Below are 19,813 nucleotides of genomic sequence, written 5' to 3'. Positions count from 1 at the left end.
TTTAATAATGATGATGCTGATGATGATATATTAAATATATTACTTGTCCCCCCACCCATCTGCACTGGTTGCCCAGCCACCCTGGGCAGGTTCCAACGGAGCAGAAAAGAAGACAACAAAACATCAGACATTAAAAACCTCCTGATACGGGGCACCACCACTGAGAAGGCCCTCTCTGTAACTTCTCTTCTCACATTGAGGGAACCACTAGAAGGCCCTCAGACCTGGACCTCAGTATCCTGTCTGAAATTAGGGGTGGAGATGTTCCTCAGGTATACAGGATGCATTTCCAACCTTCTGCTCCTCGTACACTCCTGGGGCATCAATTGGGAACAGCATGTGACCTGGGTGAGTCCCCCCTTTATCTACCATCTTTGTAGAAATTACAGTTTAGCACTTCTCATGGCGTGACATCACTGGAAGTTTAAGGAAACTTGATGTTCTGCCAAATCCCTCTGGAACCCTCCTCTGAGCATGGAACTTAAATATGATCCAGTGGCAACTAATTGCCATTCAAGAGGAAGGCTGGAGTCTAACCCCATTTCCTCCACTTCCTTAACATTGATTGTTTGATGATGATGATGATGATGATGATGATGATGCTATATTAAATATATTACTTGTACTCCTCCCATCTGCATGGGTTGCCCAGCTTGATTTTCTGCCAAATCCCTCTGAGCATGGAGCTTAAATATGATTCTGTGGCAACTAATTGCCATTCAAGAGGAAGGCTGGAGTCTGTCCTCATTTCCTCCACTTCCTTGACTCACCTGAAAGTTCTCTTGACAGGTCAACATGTCAGGCAGCCGGACTGAACTGGAGCGCTCCTTTAATGACATAATCGATGTTTTCAATAGTTATGCAGAAGAACCACAGAGAATGGGCATGCGAGAGAGTGCATAAGGAACCCCTTGTGCTGAGTGAGAGCGGACTGCGTCAACTGGTAAAGGACCAGCTTCCAGACATGCCAATGGTGAGGAGGGTGAGAAGGTTGTTCGTTCCTCCATTGGCTTACTGCTTCCCTTGGTTACAGTTATAATTCTCTTGGTTAGAATTCTCCAGATTGCAACCCCACCATCACCAGTTAGGGCTTGGAAAAGACTACAACCTGGAACCCTGGATTGCTCCTGCAAGTCAGTGTGGGCAGCACTGAGCCCATTGGACCCACGGTCTGACTTGATATAAACACGCCAGTTCCTATTTAAACCTGCCCCTTCTTCCCAGGGCTGGATTTAGGATTAATGAGGCCCTAAGCTACTGAATGTAATGGGGCCCTTTATATCTCCAGCTGTCCTTTGTCAACAACAAACCGTCGCTGTTTTTCGTGTTCACTATATGCTATATGTTAATTTATGGACCTAATAGGTATCTAAAGCCATTTACACATGTTGTCCATGCAGAATGTCGGCGCCCTAGATATAGAAATGAGTAAACCAATGATATTTTAGGGAGCAGGCTAGGAGGCGGGGCCCATCACTTACATCATAGGAGCGTACACAACACAAAACACTGTTGCTGTATGTAGGTTTTATTTTATTTGTTTTTTTATCTTATATTTTGGAAATGTACATTCAGTTTTTCCCCCTTTAATTTTTTTTGGGTCCCCCAAGAGAGTGGGGCCCTAAGCTATAGTTTGTTTAGCTTATACGTAAATCCATCACTAGGGACGCGGGTGGCACTGTGGGTTAAACCACAGAGCCTAGGACTTGCCGATCAGAAGGTTGGCAGTTCGAATCTCCGTGACAGGGTGAGCTCCCGTTGCTCGGTCCCTGCTCCTGCCAACCTAGCAGTTCGAAAGCACGTCAAAGTGCAAGTAGATAAATAGGTACCGCTCCAGCGGGAAGGTAAAAGTCTTGAACTGGCCCTGTGCACAGGGTTGCAAAGCTAGCATCCATGCACACTTCTTTGGGAGAAAATCTCATCAAAACCAATGGAACGTGCTCTAAAGCAAGCAGGCTCAATCTCTTTTGCTTTCTTGTAAATGGAACCTGTTCCCTGGTGAACTTTGCTTTGTGTGGCAAGGAAACAAACAGGTTACTCCTTCCTTTCGGCAATGAAACAATTTCGCTGCTGTTATGACCCTCTCCCTTCTGGCCGCCCGGATGGTAAAATCGCTCTTCTTTGAACTTACTTCAAAGGAAGCCTGGTATAGAATAAGAGAACAAGAAGGATGCACGTTTCATGAGTACTGGAAAATGTTTACTGAATATGTGGGTGATGATAGTATTCATTTAAAAATGCTGGTAGCATTAAGACAAATTCAACAGTGTAAACAAGTTTTGATAGATGTAACAATTAATCACTGAATGGTTTAGTTCAGGAATAGGCAAACTGAGCCATCCAGATGTTTTGGGACTGCAACTCCCATGATCCCTAGCTAACAGGACCAGTGGTCAGGGATGATGGGAATTGTAGTCCCGAAATATCTGGAGGGCTGAGTTTGCCTATGCCTGGTCTAGTTCATGTAAAATATGCAGGGATGTATGGTATGCAAAATGAACCACGGAAAGAGGAAAAAGGAAGTCATTGATATAAGGTTGTTTAAATGAATATTTTGAAATGCAATTTAGAAAATTTAATAAAACATTATATAAAAACAACAACGTATTATTATTATCACCCTTTTCTACTCCAACAGAGTAGAAAAGAAGACAACGAAACATCAGACATTAAAAACCTCCTGATACAGGGCTGCCTTAAACGTCTACGGAAGGTCATGTGATTGTTTATCTCTTTGATAGATGATAGGAGAATGTTCCACAGGGTGGGCACCACCACTGAGAAGGCCCTCTCTGTAACTTTACTTCTCACATTGAGGAAACCACTAGAAGGCCCTCAGACCTGGACCCCAGTATACAGGATGCATTTCCTACCATCTGCTCCTTGCACACTCCTGGGGCATCAATTGGGAACAGCTGGTGACCTGGGTGAGTCCTCCCTTTATCTACCATCTTTGTAGAAATTAAAATTTAGGACTTATCATGGCGTGGCATCACTGGAGGTTTAAGGGAGCTTGATGTTCTGCCGGATCCCGCTGGAAGCCGCCTCTGATCATGGTGCTTAAATATGATTCTGTGGCAACCGATCACCATTCAAGAGGGAGTCTGGAGTCTGTCCCCATTTCCTCCACTTCCTTGACTCACCTGAAAGTTCTCTTGACAGGTCAACATGTCAGGCAGCCGGACTTTACTGGAGCTCGCCATTCGTATCGCAACTGATCTTTTCCGTAAATATTCAATGGAAGTACGGGTAGTGGGCACAAGTGAGTGTGCAATGCTTCAGCCTAAGGAACGCCGTGTGCTGAGTGAGAGAGGACTGCGTCAACTGGTAAAGGAGCAGCTTCCAGACATGCCACAGGTGAGGAGCAGGGGAGGGTGGTTTGTTGCTCAATTGGATTACTCCTTGCAATGGGAGAAGCAATTCTGTTCTCTTCATCTTTTCAAAATTCTCACTTCTTAGATTGCCCTTTGCTTTTCCCTTTTCAGGATTAATTTTATAATGAAATGATTTTATAATCATTAAGAAATTTCTTGTTTTGAAGCTATCTCCCCTTCAGTTGTAAAGCAATTACTTACCATTCCTCCATCCTGGCTGGTACTGGTCACCTGTTAAAGTACTTTATCATTTTTGATTTATTTAGCAGAATGATCCACACAAGGGCAGCCAAGCCTCCTCCCTCTCTCCTCCCTCTGCTCCCTCTCCACAACCTTCCAGAGTGGATTTTCTGGGACCTGCACTGAGGAGGAGAAGGAGGGGATGTTCTGTTACGCTTGCAGAAGTTGTTCCACAGACAGAAAAGGAAAGGAAAACCCCACTTGGGTGCAACACTTTTACTGTTTAAAATACAAAGACCTCTAAACAGTTTACCCGAGATGAGACCAAACTTTCTTTTTAAAAAGTGAAAAGCAATGTTAGAATCAATTTGGCATAAAATTTAACAAAGTGTTATGAAATGTAACTGTGGTGAAACAAAAAATGCATTAGAATGTTGTCTGTGAAAATCCACGTTACAAGTTACTGTTTTCTTGGTTCCAATGGTTGCAATGTATTTTGGTCCCTGAGTGCAGGAATTTCCCTGTCAACTCCTGGGGTCACTGTGAGTTGGAGAGTCCAGGAATATTCGGGGAGGGGGGCAGATTCCCCATCCCTCCTGTAAGTTATTCTTGGTTATCAGCCTGCTAACTATAGAAGGATTGGGCTGAAACTACCACTGCTTCCAACCTTGGATTTTTCTGAGCCAGCTTTCCACATTGTGTTTTCCCCCAGGAGTGTCTGGACCACAACGTCTGTCATCTCTGACTGTTGACTGTGCTAACTGGGGCCAATGGGAGTTGGGAGCCCCATGACATTAGGAGAGACACAGCTCTCCTAGAACATCCCAGGAAGGATGACTAAATGTATCATACTCTTGTGTGAGCTTGAATTCATCAGAAGACTGCTTGCTTTTTCCAATGGTTTCAGCCACTGTAACCATCTTTCCTTCTTTATTCTCTCCCAACTGCACAACAAAAAGGCCTCTTCTGTCGTTGATGAGGCTTTGATAGGAAATGATGGCGAGGTTGACTTCAAGGAGTTCGCGGATCTAGTAAGAAGATGGCTTATCATGTCCTATGAGAACTCCACAGCATGAAGAACCAACCTGGAGGTGAAGAATCCATCAACTCAACTCCATCTCTAAAGCTCATGTCCTCCTGAGACAATAAAGATTTGATTCAAAGATCCATCACCTTCTGTGTGGTGTTTTTTGGAGGCACAGTAACAGAATCTTAGCTGCAGCAAAAACTGCAGGTCAGGAACATTCCACTCAGGGATAAGAGGATGTCAGTAGGACAAACGAGAAGTATCAAGACACATATTAGAAGTGGCAAATAGATTTCTGTAACAAAATAGAAATCATGTTTAAAGACCAACATAACATACTGTTTCTTTTTGTTAGAAGGAAGAAACTGGTTCTGGGTGGTGGGTGGGGAGCTGGAATTTTGGATGAAGAGGAATAGAAGGTCGTTTGAAAGGAAGAGAGAGAAATTGTAGAGCAGCTGGATAAATTATTAGGATCAGTCTTCACCCTTCACTGCATAAGATATAGTGCACGTCCCTGGGCCTGACAAATTAATTGACAAAGATCATCATATCCCCAGGTCCAGAAGGGCTCAATGCATGAGCTCTTGAGGAACTGAAATGTTCACAAGAACTGCCTCTAAAGATTTGAACATGGTCCAAATGACACTGTTTCTACAATGGGTTTTCAAGTTAGCAAGAGCATTAAGATTATACAGTGGTATCTTGGTTTTCAAATTTAATCTGATCCGGAAATGCGTCCCAAGACCAAAGCGTACCAAAACCAAGGTGCACTTTCCCATAAAAGGTAATGCAAAATGGATCGATCTGTTCCAAACTTTTAAGAACATCCCCAAAATAGCAATTTGACCTGAATTTTACTAACGAGACCATTGATCCATCTAATGAAAGTAATAAATAATTTCTAGAGTCACTTAGAAATAGATATACTGATTGTTTAATAATGATGATGCTGATGATGATATATTAAGTATATTACTTGTCCCCCCACCCATCTGCATTGGTTGCCCAGCCACCCTGGGCAGGTTCCAACGGAGCAGAAAAGAAGACAACAAAACATCAGACATTAAAAACCTCCTGATACGGGGCACCACCACTGAGAAGGCCCTCTCTGTAACTTCTCTTCTCACATTGAAGGAACCACTAGAAGGCCCTCAGACCTGGACCTCAGTATGTTGTCTGAAATTAGGGGTGGAGATGTTCTTCAGGTATACAGGATGCATTTCCAACCTTCTGCTCCTCGTACACTCCTGGGGCATCAATTGGGAACAGCATGTGACCTGGGTGAGTCCCCCCTTTATCTACCATCTTTGTAGAAATTACAGTTTAGCACTTCTCATGGCGTGACATCACTGGAAGTTTAAGGAAACTTGATGTTCTGCCAAATCCCTCTGGAACCCTCCTCTGAGCATGGAACTTAAATATGATCCAGTGGCAACTAATTGCCATTCAAGAGGAAGGCTGGAGTCTAACCCCATTTCCTCCACTTCCTTAACATTGATTGTTTGATGATGATGATGATGATGATGATGCTATATTAAATATATTACTTGTACTCCTCCCATCTGCATGGGTTGCCCAGCTTGATTTTCTGCCAAATCCCTCTGAGCATGGAGCTTAAATATGATTCTGTAGCAACTAATCGCCATTCAAGAGGGAGTCTGGAGTCTGTCCCCATTTCCTCCACTTCCTTGACTCACCTGAAAGTTCTCTTGACAGGTCAACATGTCAGGCAGCCGGAGTTTACTGCAGCGCGCCCTTCGTATCGCAACTGATCTTTTCCGTAAATATTCAATAGAAGTACGGGTAGTGGGCGCAAGTGAGTGTGCAATGCTTCAGCCTAAGGAACGCCATGTGCTGAGTGAGAGAGGACTGCGTCAACTGGTAAAGGAGCAGCTTCCAGACATGCCAATGGTGAGGAGCAGGGGAGGGTGGTTTGTTGCTCAATTGGATTACTCCTTGCAATGGGAGAAGCAATTCTGTTCTCTTCATCTTTTCAAAATTCTCACTTCTCAGATTGCCCTTTGCTTTTCCCTTTTCAGGATTAATTTTATAATGAAATGATTTTATAATCATTAAGAAATTTCTTGTTTTGAAGCTATCTCCCCTTCAGTTGTAAAGCAATTACTTACCATTCCTCCATCCTGGCTGGTACTGGTCACCTGTTAAAGTACTTTTTCATTTTTTATGTATTTAGCAGAATGATCCGCACAAGGGCAGCCAAGCCTCCTCCCTCTCTCCTCCCTCTGCTCCCTCTCCACAACATTCCAGAGTGGATTTTCTGGGACCTGCACTGAGGAGGAGAGGGGGGGATGTTCTGCTATGCTTGCAGAAGTTGTTCCACAGACAGAAAAGGAAAGGAAAACCCCACTTGGGTGCAACACTTTTACTGTTTAAAATACAAAGACCTCTAAACAGTTTACCCGAGATGAGACCAAACTTTCTTTTTAAAAAGTGAAAAGCAATGTTAGAATCAATGTGGCATAAAATTTAACAAAGAGTTATGAAGTGTAGCAGTGGTGAAACAAAAAATGCATTAGAATGTTCTCTGTGAAAATCCACGTTACAAGTTACTGTTTTCTTGGTTCCAATGGTTGCAATGCATTTTGGTCCCTGAGTGCAGGAATTGCCCTGTCAACTGCTGGGGTCACTGTCAGTTGGAGAGTCCAGGAATATTCGGGGAGGGGGGCAGATTTCCCCATCCCTCCTATAAGTTATTCTTGGTTATCAGCCTGCTAACTATAGAAGGATTGGGCTGAAACTACCACTGCTTCCAACCTTGGATTTTTCTGAGCCAGCTTTCCCCATTGTGTTTTCCCCCAGGAGTGTCTGGACCACAACCTCTGTCATCTCTGACTGCTGGCTGTGCTAACTGGGGCCAATGGGAGTTGGGAGCCCCATGACATTAGGAGAGACACAGCTCTCCTAGAACATCCCAGGAAGGATGACTAAATGTATCATACTCTTGTGTGTGCTTGAATTCATCAGAAGACTGCTTGCTTTTTCCACTGGTTTCAGCCACTGTAACCATCTTTCCTTCTTTATTCTCTCCCAACTGCACAACAAAAAGGCCTCTTCTGTCGTTGATGAGGCTTTGGGAGGAAACGATGGCGAGGTTGACTTCAAGGAGTTCGCGGATCTAGTAAGAAGATGGCTTATCATGTCCTATGAGAACTCCACAGCATGAAGAACCAACCTGGAGGTGAAGAATCCATCAACTCAACTCCATCTCTAAAGCTCATGTCCTCCTGAGACAATAAAGATTTGATTCAAAGATCCATCACCTTCTGTGTGGTGTTTTTTGGAGGCACAGTAACAGAATCTTAGCTGCAGCAAAAAGTGCAGGTCAGGAACATTCCACTCAGGGATAAGAGGATGTCAGTAGGATAAACGAGAAGTATCAAGACACCTATTAGAAGTGGCAAATAGATTTCTGTAAGAAAATAGAAATCATGTTTAAAGACCAACATAACATACTGTTTCTTTTTGTTAGAAGGAAGAAACTGGTTCTACTAACTACTACTACTTATTATTATTATTATTACCCCACCCATCTGGCTGAGTTTCCCCAGCCACTCTTGGCGGCTCCCAACAGAATTAGAAGCACATTTTAATCAGACATTAAAAACTTCCTAAAAAGGGGCTGCCTTCAGATGTCTTCTGAAAGTCATATGGTTGTTCATTTCCTTGACATCTGATGGGAGGGCGTTCCACAGGGCAGGCACCACTATTGAGAAGGCCCTCTGCTATATATATATATATGCTTTCGTAGATTTTGAGATGTTTGGTTTAGTAGGTATCTTTTCTTATGTATTTCGTTTCTGATTAGGGATAGTTCAGTTCGTTTCAAACACACACACAAACATATATATATGTTTGTGTGTGTGTTTGTGTGTGTGTGTGTGTATGGTGAGTATTGTGGGGTGCATAGAATTAACACACTAAGACCCTATTCAGCCCAATAGGGTAACTTTTCTTTTCTGTTTGGAACAAAGGAACTCAGAAAAGGGGCTGGCAAGTTGGGGCATGGGAGCGATTTACTTGTTTCTTGTAACTTGAAGCCATTGGTTTGAGTCCTACCCTCCAGAGCAGGAGAAAACAAGATTGTTCCCTCTTGAGAGATTTGAAGATGGCTATCATCTCTCAGTCTCCTCCTTTCCTGGTTAAACATAACCAGCTCCTTCAACCGCTCCTCATCAGGCTTGGTTTCCAGGCCCTTGATCATCTCAGTTGCCCTCCTCTTCCATCTTGCCTAGATGGAACTAGAGGAGCCATTGACTTGAACCAACCGGGCTCTTCTATCATCCTTTGTCTTTTTTATGTCCACAATATGTGCATTTTCCCAAACAACACAGAGTTGTGCCATTCACTTGCAGCACTGGGACCAGAATCAGACAACAGCACGTCCCTGCAGAATTCAGGAACCATGATTGTTTAATCTTGCAGACTGCCTTGCAGAGGTATTAGAAAGCATTGTATATTTCCCTTCCAGTACATTTCCACTGTTCCATTGGGAAACCTGCTTGGGGGGAAAAACAAACAAACAATAAAGCCTGTCTTCTCTGCAGTTGCCTGTCTTCCTCACCCCTATGTGCAACAATTTGCTGAATTTGGAAGAGAGAGAAAAAGTGTCCAGAATTTTGCAGAAATGGAGGGGAAGGACCGTGGCTCAGAAGTTTCCAGGTTCCATACCCAGCCTCACCCGTTAGGGCTGGGAAAACACTACAACCTGAAACTCTGGAGAGCTCCTAAAAGTCAGTGTGGGCAGCACTGAGCTCGTTGGACCCACGGTCTGACTCGATATAAATAAGCCAGCTTCCTATTTAAACCAGCCCCTTCTCCCCAGAGCTGGATTTAGGTTTGATGAGGCCCTGAGCTACTGAAGGTAATGGGGCCCTTTATATGTCCAGCTGTCCTTTGTCAACAACAAACTGTCGCTGTTTTTCGTGTTGACTACATGCTATATGGTAATTTATGGACCCAATAGGTATCTAAAGCCATTTGCACATGTTGTCCATGCAGAATGTAGGCACCCTATACAGTGGTACCTCGGGTTACATATGCTTCAGGTTACATACGTTTCAGGTTACAGACTCTGCTAACCCAGAAATATTACTATATGAGCAGAAAGGGAAGGCAGAAGAAGTTCCAACCAGAGAAGTATTGATAGGTAGGATAATGGACTATGTGGTACTTGAAAAAGTAACATCAAAATTAAGAGAAGCTGAAAAAATATTCTGGGAATTATAGGGATAGAACGGGGTCAGCAAACTTTTTCAGCTGGGGGCTGGTCCACTGTCCCTCAGACCTTGTAAAAAGGACACATTTAGATTTAGAAGGCCTGGCTGTTGTTTTTACATGAGTAGAATATGTGCTTTTATTTAAAATGCATCTCTGGGTTATTTGTGGGGGATAGGAATTCGTTCACCCCCCCCATTGTCTGGCCCCCCACAAGGTCTGAGGGACAGTGGACCGCAACCCCAGAGTCGGTCACGACTGGACCTAATGTTCAGGGGTCCCTTTACCTTTACCTTTAAACACCACTGAAGTTAACCCCTCCCCAATTTCCTCCCTACGAAAGGAGGTTAAGATATTGAAGGGGTGTTGGTGTTGGTTGGCTGGAAGCCTATTACCTAATCTGTTCTGGTATTTTTATGAGCGTAAAAGTCCAGCGACTTCAAAGGGACACATTTTAGGGACATGACTGTACAGGAACCACATCACGGTAGTCTGTATCTGAAACTGTCAGGATTTCTGCAAAGAAATCCCGTTGCTTCACCCTTTTCAAAAGCTGCCTGCAGCACCTTAAATTTCAGGTTTCACAATGGAGGGTGTGCAAAGACAAATGAAGCAACAATGTGTGTACGTGTGTGTGTGTGTGTGTGTGTGTGTGTGGCCTGGCCATTTTTTTCCACAGCCAGAAACAGAACTCTTCGAACCACGCTAGCACCCAAAAACTGCTTTTTTTTAATCATGCTATTAATTCCAAGCAAAGTGGGGTACCAATTCAAAGTGCTGCTTTTGACCTATAACCTTCAACTTCCAAAACAATATGCAAAACTGAAAAACACCAGTCCTTCAGAATTTGTGCTGTTCTGAACTTTGCAGTGCTTTTTCCTCCGGCCAAGTATTCTGCACAGAAAATACCAGGGACAAGATGCACCTATTAGTGAAAATCATGTGCATTAGACTAGGCAATATTAGGCAAAATTGCACAGAGAATGTGTATATCAGGAGAAATTAGCACTTTGTTGCAGCTTGCACCGAGAACCACTGGATGGCAATGTTCTGCAGGAAAGGGACTACCTTTTTGGAGGTGAGAAGACTCGAGGGTGGGCAAGATATCTATGCTCTGCAAATTCCGACCGGGTTGTACAGTAAATATAACTTATTTTTAAATGATTTAGTGGGGAGAGAGAATTTGTATTGCTTAAATATGGCACCAAATCATTAACACAAAAGTTAAAAAGAGTTGGAGACATCAGTTAATATGGGCAACTTAACAGGGAATTGCTGCATTTGAAAACCTAAACTGAAATCAATGGAAAGTGTAAGGAGCCATGTTACAGTCTGGCTACAATATCATCAGTTACATGAAATGTTTAAAATAGATATGAAAAATGGTTTTTCGGACCAAAGCTCACAGTTTGAAAAAGAACGTGCACAAAACAAAGAAAAACTTTTATCCAAAATGTACGATTAGATTGGGAAACAAAAGACAAGCTTGTCAAGGTCGCTATGACACACTGAGCAATAGATATAGGGCATAATATAGACTTTAATCTCTGGGGAAAACTCTGGAAGATCGACCTGAAGTTTATAGCGTGTTATTCCTTGAAAGAGAACTACTTGAAAATGTTATACAGATGGTATTTAACTTTGAGTAGGCTTGCTAAGATGTACAGTGGTACCTCAGGTTACATACGCTTCAGGTTACATACGCTTCAGGTTACAGACTCCGCTAACCCAGAAATAGTACCTCGGGTTAATAACTTTGCTTCAGGATAAGAACAGAAATCATGCTCCAGCAGCGCGGCGGCAGCAGGAGGCCCCATTAGCTAAAGTGGTGCTTCAGGTTAAGAACAGTTTCAGGTTAAAACTGGACCTCTGGAACGAATTAAGTACTTAACCTGAGGTACCACTGTATAAGACTGAATCAGATAAGTGTTGGAGATGCAATGAGGTCAAGGGTACATTCTTTCATATGTGGTGGACCTGTAAAAAGGTAAAAGAGTATTGGGAGATAGTTTATAATGAATTGAAAAAAAAATGTATAGAAGCACCTTTTCCAAATAAAAAAACAAGATTCTTTTCATTGGGGATAATTTAGACTGAAATTACCAGTTGTCAAAAAAGGTTATTTATATATGCCACTACGGCGGCCCATGTTTTGTTAGCCCAAAAATGGAAAACGAGTGAAGCCCCAACTCAAGAAGAATGATGGAATATTTGCAGCTTGAGAATCTAACTTATAAAATCAGACGTTCATGTCCAACTCCCAAGAGACCGCAATCTACTCCCACTATAAAAAAAAACCTGGCAGTGATCTAACCATTGGACTGACCAGGGACGCCACGCGATCAACTGGTAGATCGCGACCAACTGGTTGGACATGCCTGGAATAAGAGAACAAGAAGAACACTGGGAAAGACTGGGAAATGTTTATTGAATATGGGAGGAAATTGTGTACACTTGAAAATGGTGGCAACATTAAGATAAATTCCACAGTGTAAATAAGTTTTGATGGAAGTAATAATAGAATACTGAATGGTTTAGTTTATATAAAATATGCAGGGATTTATGTTATGCAAATTGAACCATGGAAAGAGAAGGGAAGGTTGTTTAAATGAATATTCTAAATTGTAAAACAGAAAATTTAATTAAAAAATACTTTTTTTAAAAAAAAAGAGTTGGAGCCAGGATGTAGCCTTGGTCCACTCCTTGGGACATTTTAGAAACATCAGTCACATCACCATTTAAACCTGCTCTGACCCTCATTTCCATACTGCTGTATAGTTCTTGGATCAACAGCAGAGGAATGCAGTTGATGTTGGCAAGTGATATTTCTCCCACAGTCTATTGCGATGAATAGAATCAAATGCAACAGGAAGATCCATAAAAGCTTTGTAAAGATTATTTTGATATTGATCAATGGCACTGCGTCCTCCTCCGAGCTCTGCTTGTTCTTCATGAATAAAGTTGTTACCTTAGCAACCAGTATGATAACTGTTAAAGGAGATATACCATGCATACAGCTTTCAGGAGATGTCTATCATGCTAACTGGCTGATAGTTTTGTGGATCTTTCCTAACCTGTTTCTTATAAATTGGTAAAATGAAGCTCGTTTCCCATCCAGGGGGCAATTGGCCGGGAGCAAATAAGCCAGCTGGAATACGCACCCACCATTCTGTGCGTTCCTTATAGAGCTCAGGTGAAAGCATATCATCTCCTGGAATGTTATTTGATTTCAGGCAATAAATCGGGGCCTTTATCTGATTACAGAAGACTGGTTGCCATTCAGCTAGGTTTGAGAAATCCTTACCCATTGATGGTACATGTAGGGCCAGATTTAGGTTTGATGGGGCCCTAAGCTACTGAAGGTAATGGGGCTGTCCTTTGTCAACAACAAATGGTCGCTGTTTTTTGTGTTGAATATATGCTATATGGTAATTTATGGACCTCATAGGCATCTAAAGCCATAACAAAATATGTATTCTACCAAAGTAATTGTTGAACTGAAATACAATTAAGAAGTATATTGATAGTGAAATACAATTAAGAAGTATAAAAGGTAAAGGTAAAGGGACCCCTGACCATTGGGTCCAGTTGTGACCGACTCTGGGGTTGCGGCACTCATCTCGCTTTATTGGCCGAGGGAGCCGGAGTACAGCTTCCGGGTCGTGTGGCCAGCATGACTAAGCCGCTTCTGGCGAACCAGAGCAGTGCACAGAAACGCCGCTTACCTTCCCGCCAGAGCAGTACCTATTTATCTACTTGCACTTTGACGTGCTTTCAAACTGCTAGGTTGGCAGGAGCAGGGACCGAGCAACGGGAGATCACCCCATCGCGGGGATTTGAACCACTGACCTTCTGATCGGCAAGTCCTAGGCTCTGTGGTTTAACCCACAGTGCCACCCGCGTCCCACTAAGAAGTATATTAATAGAAGTAAAGGTAAAGGTACCCCTGCCCGTACGGGCCAGTCTTGCCAGACTCTAGGGTTGTGTGCCCATCTCACTCAAGAGGCCGGGGGCCAGCGCTGTCCGGAGACACTTCCGGGTCACGTGGCTAGCGTGACATCGCTGCTCTGGCGAACCAGAGCCGCACACGGAAACGCCGTTTACCTTCCCGCTTGTAAGCGGGCCCTATTTATCTACTTGCACCCGGGGGTGCTTTCGAACTGCTAGGTTGGCAGGCGCTGGGACCAAACGACAGGAGCGCACCCCGCCGCAGGGATTCGAACCGCCGACCTTTCGATCGGCAAGCCCTAGGCGCTGAGGCTTTTACCCACAGCGCCACCTGCGTCCCCATTAATAGAAGTATATACCCATTAAGAAGTATATTAATAGTGAAATACAATTAAGAAGTATATTAATAGTGAAATACAATTAAGAAGTATATTAATAGTGAAATAATTATTAAGCTCTAACTTAAAATGATTTTTTTATTCGTAACAAACTTAATAATGCAAATACATTGGCATTTGGCAATAACAAAAGTTCCTTTAGAAACACAACTGACAAAGACTCATAATCTAGTCTCTAGAAACTTGCTATAACATGCTATAACATGAAATAATAATGGGTATAAATATATGATGCACACTACTAATAGTTATAAATAGCTTTATTAATATGAAATTAAATGTTATAACCAAGGTACCACTATATACAGAAAGGAGCAAACCAGTGATATTTTAGGGAGCAGGCTAGCAGCCGGGGCCCATTACTTACATCATAGGAGCCTACACAAGAACAAAACACCGTTGCTCTATGTAGGTTTTATTTTTTGTTGTTTTTTATCTTATATTTTGGAAATGTACATCCAGGTTTTTCTCCCTTTAATTTTTTTGGGGGCCCCCAAGAGAGTGGGGCCTGAAGCTCTAGTTTGTTTAGCTTATATGTAAATCAGGCACTGGGTACATGTGACTGTCCAGATTTACAACGAAATATATTGGAGAAATGTTTAACCCAACAAAGGGCAGGAATTAAGGCTTCTCGTGTCATTTTGACCCCAGTTCCTAAAATTGTCTTCCCTCTGTTCCATTACTGCTAGTACCAATGCCCGCTGCTTGGTTTTTGAATATTCAGCTTTCTTGTTTTTTGAGCGGAATCTTGTTTTCCAGCCTACATTTGATTAATATTTCCATGGATTCCTCCGATCGATTCTTAATCCCTAATTGCCTCGAGTAGAACTTTCTTTATGGTCCATAGAGAAGCTGGACCATAAAGAAGGCTGATCGCCGAAGAATTGATGCTTTTGAATTATGGTGCTGGAGGAGACTCTTGAGAGTCCCATGGACTGCAAGAAGATCAAACGTATCCATTCTGAAGGAAATCAGCCCTGAGTGCTCACTGGAAGGACAGATCCTGAAGCTGAGGCTCCAATACTTTGGCCACCTGATGAGAAGAGAAGACCCCCTGGAAAAGACCCTGATGTTGGGAAAGATGGAGGGCACAAGGAGAAGGGGAGGACAGAGGACGAGATGGTTGGACAATGTTCTCGAAGCTACCAGCATGAGTTTGACCAAACTGTGGGAGGCAGTGGAAGACAGAAGTGCCTGTCGTGCTCTGGTCCAGGGGGTCACGAAGAGTCGGACACGACTAAATGATAAACAACAACAGAACTTTCTTAGCTGCTTTGCATTGACCGTCAAGGCAATGTGTGTAGTTATTAATTGTAGATGTTATCAGATAGGGCCTGAGTGCTGTGGCAATTTGCTGGGAGACATCAACAGGATCTGAAGGTTTGCTCATAAAAAGGTGATGCAAGCTTGTCGGATGATTACTAAATAGTGTCTCTTGAATATTGCAGCTCAATCTGTGAGACCATTTCAGTCTTTTCCTGTCCTGTATTTCTCCACTCACGCTTGCCAGTTGCCGGTATACATTCTGTTACAAGATTTATGGTTACTGGTATTGCAAAGTGGCTGCCTTCCTTTTGTTCTAAGGCTTCAGAAGTGTTCACAAAAGTAAATAATGACTACAATGTGATCGATAGCACTTATACAATATGTACTGACCCTTAGACTTCCATGAAGGATATAGAAACTATGTTGGGATACAAATTCCAACAATTTCAGGCCCTTTGCTTCTCCAAAGAACAATGAGAGGTTAGGAAAATATCTCCCAAGTCTACGTTGAAAGGTAGCAAGAGACCATCCACAATTGCTCCAATTCAGGCATTGAAATTTCCATAAAAACGTATAAAAGCTATGTGGAATTTATGACCGATCTGCTCCCATAGGGATGTTAAATCTGAGCAAATCTTGGTGGTCAGTGACCAGACTTAGCGAGCCAAAGGTATCATGATTTGTTTTTCTATAGTTACCCCTAGACCTGGGCTTATTTTGAGCATTTGTTAAAGGATAATCTGGAAAGTTTCTGGAAAACAGATTGCTAGGAGAGTAGGAGTCTGGGGACTCTAACCTGGGTATATTTCTTCCAATACCTGCATTCAGGCCAGCATAATGAATCTTCCCTTCCTGTCTGCTGAAGTGTATCTGAATATTATTAGGCTAGATGACAGTCTTATAATATAGTCTTCTGGCTCAAACCCATCTTCTCCTCCCTCTCCAGTTGTCTTTCCCAGACTGCAATTATCTTTCGCTTGGTAGTACAGGGAAGGGATATCTCACTTGCAATTGGAGGTAGTGGTGGGGATTATTTGCACAACCTTTTGATTTGAAAAGCAGCCTTTTCTCAGCAAAGTATGAATTAGAGACCAAGATTTATCTCGTAGAGCTGGATCCTAAAAGGTTAGCTTGATGCTGCTTCTCTGGTCGTAATTAGACAGGTATTTACAATGTAAAGCATTTCCTAAATCCAGTGACTTAAATTTCTGCTTTCAGTTCAGATTCTGTTTTCATTATTCCGTTGGATTTCTTTACTGGCCAGTTACGAATGACAACCTGTAGAACATCTCAGGACCTCTTTCTATAATAATCATCATTGGAATTTGGACCTTCTGCAAAATTCATCGCCTTTCCAAGCATGTTTATTAACCCATCATTTGCTGCTTTCGCTTCCCATCTGCAAGTGTCGACTGGATTCGGAGTGTCAGTCTGGAGTCTGTGAAGGAGAAGAATGGAATTGGGTACCATCTGCATATGGATTACAGCAGTGTTCCCCAACCTTGGGCCTCCAGCTGTTTTTGGACTACAATTCCCATCATCCTTGACCACTGGTCTTGCTAGCGAGGGATGATGGGAGTTGTAGTCCAAAAACAGCTGGAGGCCCAAGGTTGGGGAAGAGTGGATTACAGCACATGCTAAAACCTTGGATGTGCTTGTCTACTTAGAAGCAAGCTCAAGTGAGCTTATGATAGTTTCTACAGTGGAACCTTGGTTCTCAAACACCTTGGGACTCAAACAACTTGGAACCCAAACACTGCAAACCTAGAAGTAAATGTTCTGGTTTGCGAACTTTTTTGAGAAGCCGAATGTGCTCTGTTTTGAGTGTCACGCTTCCGTTTTGAGTGTTACACTGAAGTCTGGCTGTTTTTGCTATTTATTTTGGATTTTTGTTTTTGTGGCTCTTTTTTGTTTTGTTTTTGTGACTGTGTGGAACTCAGTTCAGCTACTGACTGATTGATTGTGTGACTGCGGTACATTGCATATTGCTTTCATTTTATGGATCAATGGTCTTGTTAGATAGTAAAATCCATGTTAAATTGCTGTTTTTAAAAGTCTGGAATGGATTAATCCATTTTGCATTTCTTTCTATGGGAAAGCACGCCTTGGTTTGGGAACGCTTTGCTTTTGGAACGGACTTCCAGAACGGATTAAGTTTGAGAACCAAGGTATCACTGTACTTGTGGGTATTGGATAGCAGCCCAAATGTCAGCTGGACTTAAATGATGTCTAATTTGAGTGAAAGCTCCACCCCCCCGCACTCCCAGACAGATGGTGAAACCTCGAATCCTTGCACAACGCATCTGCATCTGAAGAGAGAGAAAGAGGAAGCTGTCATCCGGAAGTTAGAAAATGGGTGTCGTTCGCTCATCGCCAATCACAATGCTCGCTCCTGAAGGCAGAGAGGCTGGGTTGTTCCATGTAGATTGACTTGTGGCTGTTTTATGCCCCAGCTTGTTGGGTGGGGCTGTCGGAAGGCATGCAGGAAACTGTCCAGATCAGATCAGGCCAAGTGAATCTGCAGCCATACAGCACCAGAATGGAACAAGGAATACCCCAAATCTTGAGTTGATTGCTTTCCTCAATCTGAGATGTGGAAAGAAAAGTGTGGTGGTGGGGGGAAGAGATGGGGGTGTTAAGCTATCGGTGGTGGTGTTTTTTAAATCAGCTGATGAATGGCGCCAAAATCCTGCTCAGCTTGGCTGTGTGCACTCAATCTCTTGCTGAGAACAGCTGTGCATAGCCTAAGTGCAACACAGGGCTATTTGAAAGCCCTTTTGGAAGCCGCCCTGAGCTGGTCTTTAAATTTCTGGCTTTCAAAGGTTTAAAGATCAGCACGGGGCTGTTTGCAAAAGGGCTTTCAAGTAGTTCCCAATTACGCAACGAAATCCCAATAGCCAAGGTTTCGAATCACAGCATCACCCAGGAGTGGCAACTCGAATAAAATATTGGGGCGGGTAAGCTCCACCCCATATAACCAATCACGCAACACGGTGCACGCACATCATTTGAATGGCAATGCCCATCTACTTGGGTGGTGGCCCCCTCAAATATCTTTGAGCGGACAGGCTCAAGACCTCTTGGCCCCTCAGAGTTGGTTCCTATGACGTCACCTAATACCACTGCGATATCAGGTGATTGACAGGTGGCCTGTGTTGCTGACATGTTGAATTTGGCCCTCCGGGGGGGTAAGGAAGTTACAGACCTGGGTGGCTCTGTTCCAAGGGTGGAAATCATTGTCATCTCATCCTGAGAGCTGCATTATTTTATGGCCTATATTCTGCGGGGGCTGCATGCCAGCAATAGGCGGGACACGATGTAAAAATAGACAGAGCAATTAATGTAAATGTTACCTTTGTAAAATAGGCAACACTGATTCACCCTCCCTGTTCTGTGCATTCCTTGAAACCTGAACAGGTCTAATAAATTATGTGATGCCCTGATCTCTTTCACTGAAGTCCAGGAAGCCCCCCAAAAGCCGGACAAAATCAAGGACTGACAGGCTGTTTATTTAATCCAAACAGGGAAGAGCTCTTTGGCATGACACATTTACTAGGGTACAAACTTCTGTGGCTGCAGGAAGTGTTATTCTGAGTCACAGGTGTGTGTGTTGTAAGTGGTGAGATTAAAAATGAAAAGTACAAATGGTCACATAATTAACTGTTGTAGATGATAAAACAGTCGGTAGCTGGCATTCACCAGCCAATTAACACAAATCCTTTCTCCTGAGTCAAATCTACAAGTGCCAACTTGAATAAAAATCTACAAATAAAATAAAATCTGCAAATCTACATCCTTTGCTCAAGGATGCCCACTTGGTGCTCATTTTCATGCGAGGCTGAAATGTTTACAATTGCCCCTCCCCAAACTAAAACTCTTTACACTTCCATACATGGAAAGCACTATGGTACCACTTTAAAAACTATGGCTCCCCCCAAAGAATTCTGGAAGCTGTAGTTCGTTGAGGGTGCTGAGAGTCATTAGGAGGCACTCTTATTCCCCTCCCAGAGCTACAGTTCTCATAATAATTCAACCATCAATCCCTCTTCCTAGAAATTATAGCTCTTTGAGAGGAATCGTGTCAGGAAGTATCTCAACAACTCTCAGCACCTTTTACAGCTCCCAGAATTCTTTGTTTTTTTAAATAAATTTTTTTATTGATTTTACAAAGTTTTTATAAACAATACAAACAAATAAACAGACAAAACAAACATGTATAAATTCGTCTCCTTTTTTCATAAACCTCATTTCTCTGACTCCCCCAAACCTCCCCTTTCTGCATCCCAATTCCCAAAATTATTTCAGCAAGTCCTAAATTAAATTTTTATCAAATTTAGTTCCTTATTTGTTCTTTTCTTTTACTTAATCTTTTGTTGCCGTAATCT

At 42.8% G+C, this 19,813-nt stretch overlaps 2 long non-coding RNA genes across 3 annotated transcripts; both read left to right on the top strand.

Moving 5' to 3' along the window:
• Nucleotides 1-447: 447 nt before the first annotated feature.
• LOC309521506 lies at nucleotides 448-4,721 on the top strand. 2 transcript variants are annotated; one of them, XR_014214693.1, is made up of 2 exons: nucleotides 448-973; nucleotides 4,514-4,721. It is a non-coding gene; the product is annotated as an uncharacterized lncRNA (long non-coding RNA). The 2 variants fall into 2 exon arrangements; XR_014214694.1 differs by lacking the exon at nucleotides 448-973 and adding an exon at nucleotides 3,059-3,357.
• Nucleotides 4,722-5,931: 1,210 nt separating this feature from the next.
• LOC309520812 lies at nucleotides 5,932-7,856 on the top strand. Its single transcript, XR_014214440.1, has 2 exons — nucleotides 5,932-6,492; nucleotides 7,649-7,856. It is a non-coding gene; the product is annotated as an uncharacterized lncRNA (long non-coding RNA).
• The last annotated feature ends 11,957 nt before the right edge of the window (nucleotides 7,857-19,813 follow it).

The sequence above is a fragment of the Podarcis vaucheri genome, assembly GCF_965113315.1.
Source record: "Podarcis vaucheri genome assembly, chromosome: 16".
Lineage (NCBI taxonomy): Eukaryota > Metazoa > Chordata > Lepidosauria > Squamata > Lacertidae > Podarcis > Podarcis vaucheri.
The sequence above is the reverse complement of the archived record's forward strand: the minus strand, read 5'-3'. Positions and strand labels throughout refer to the sequence as shown.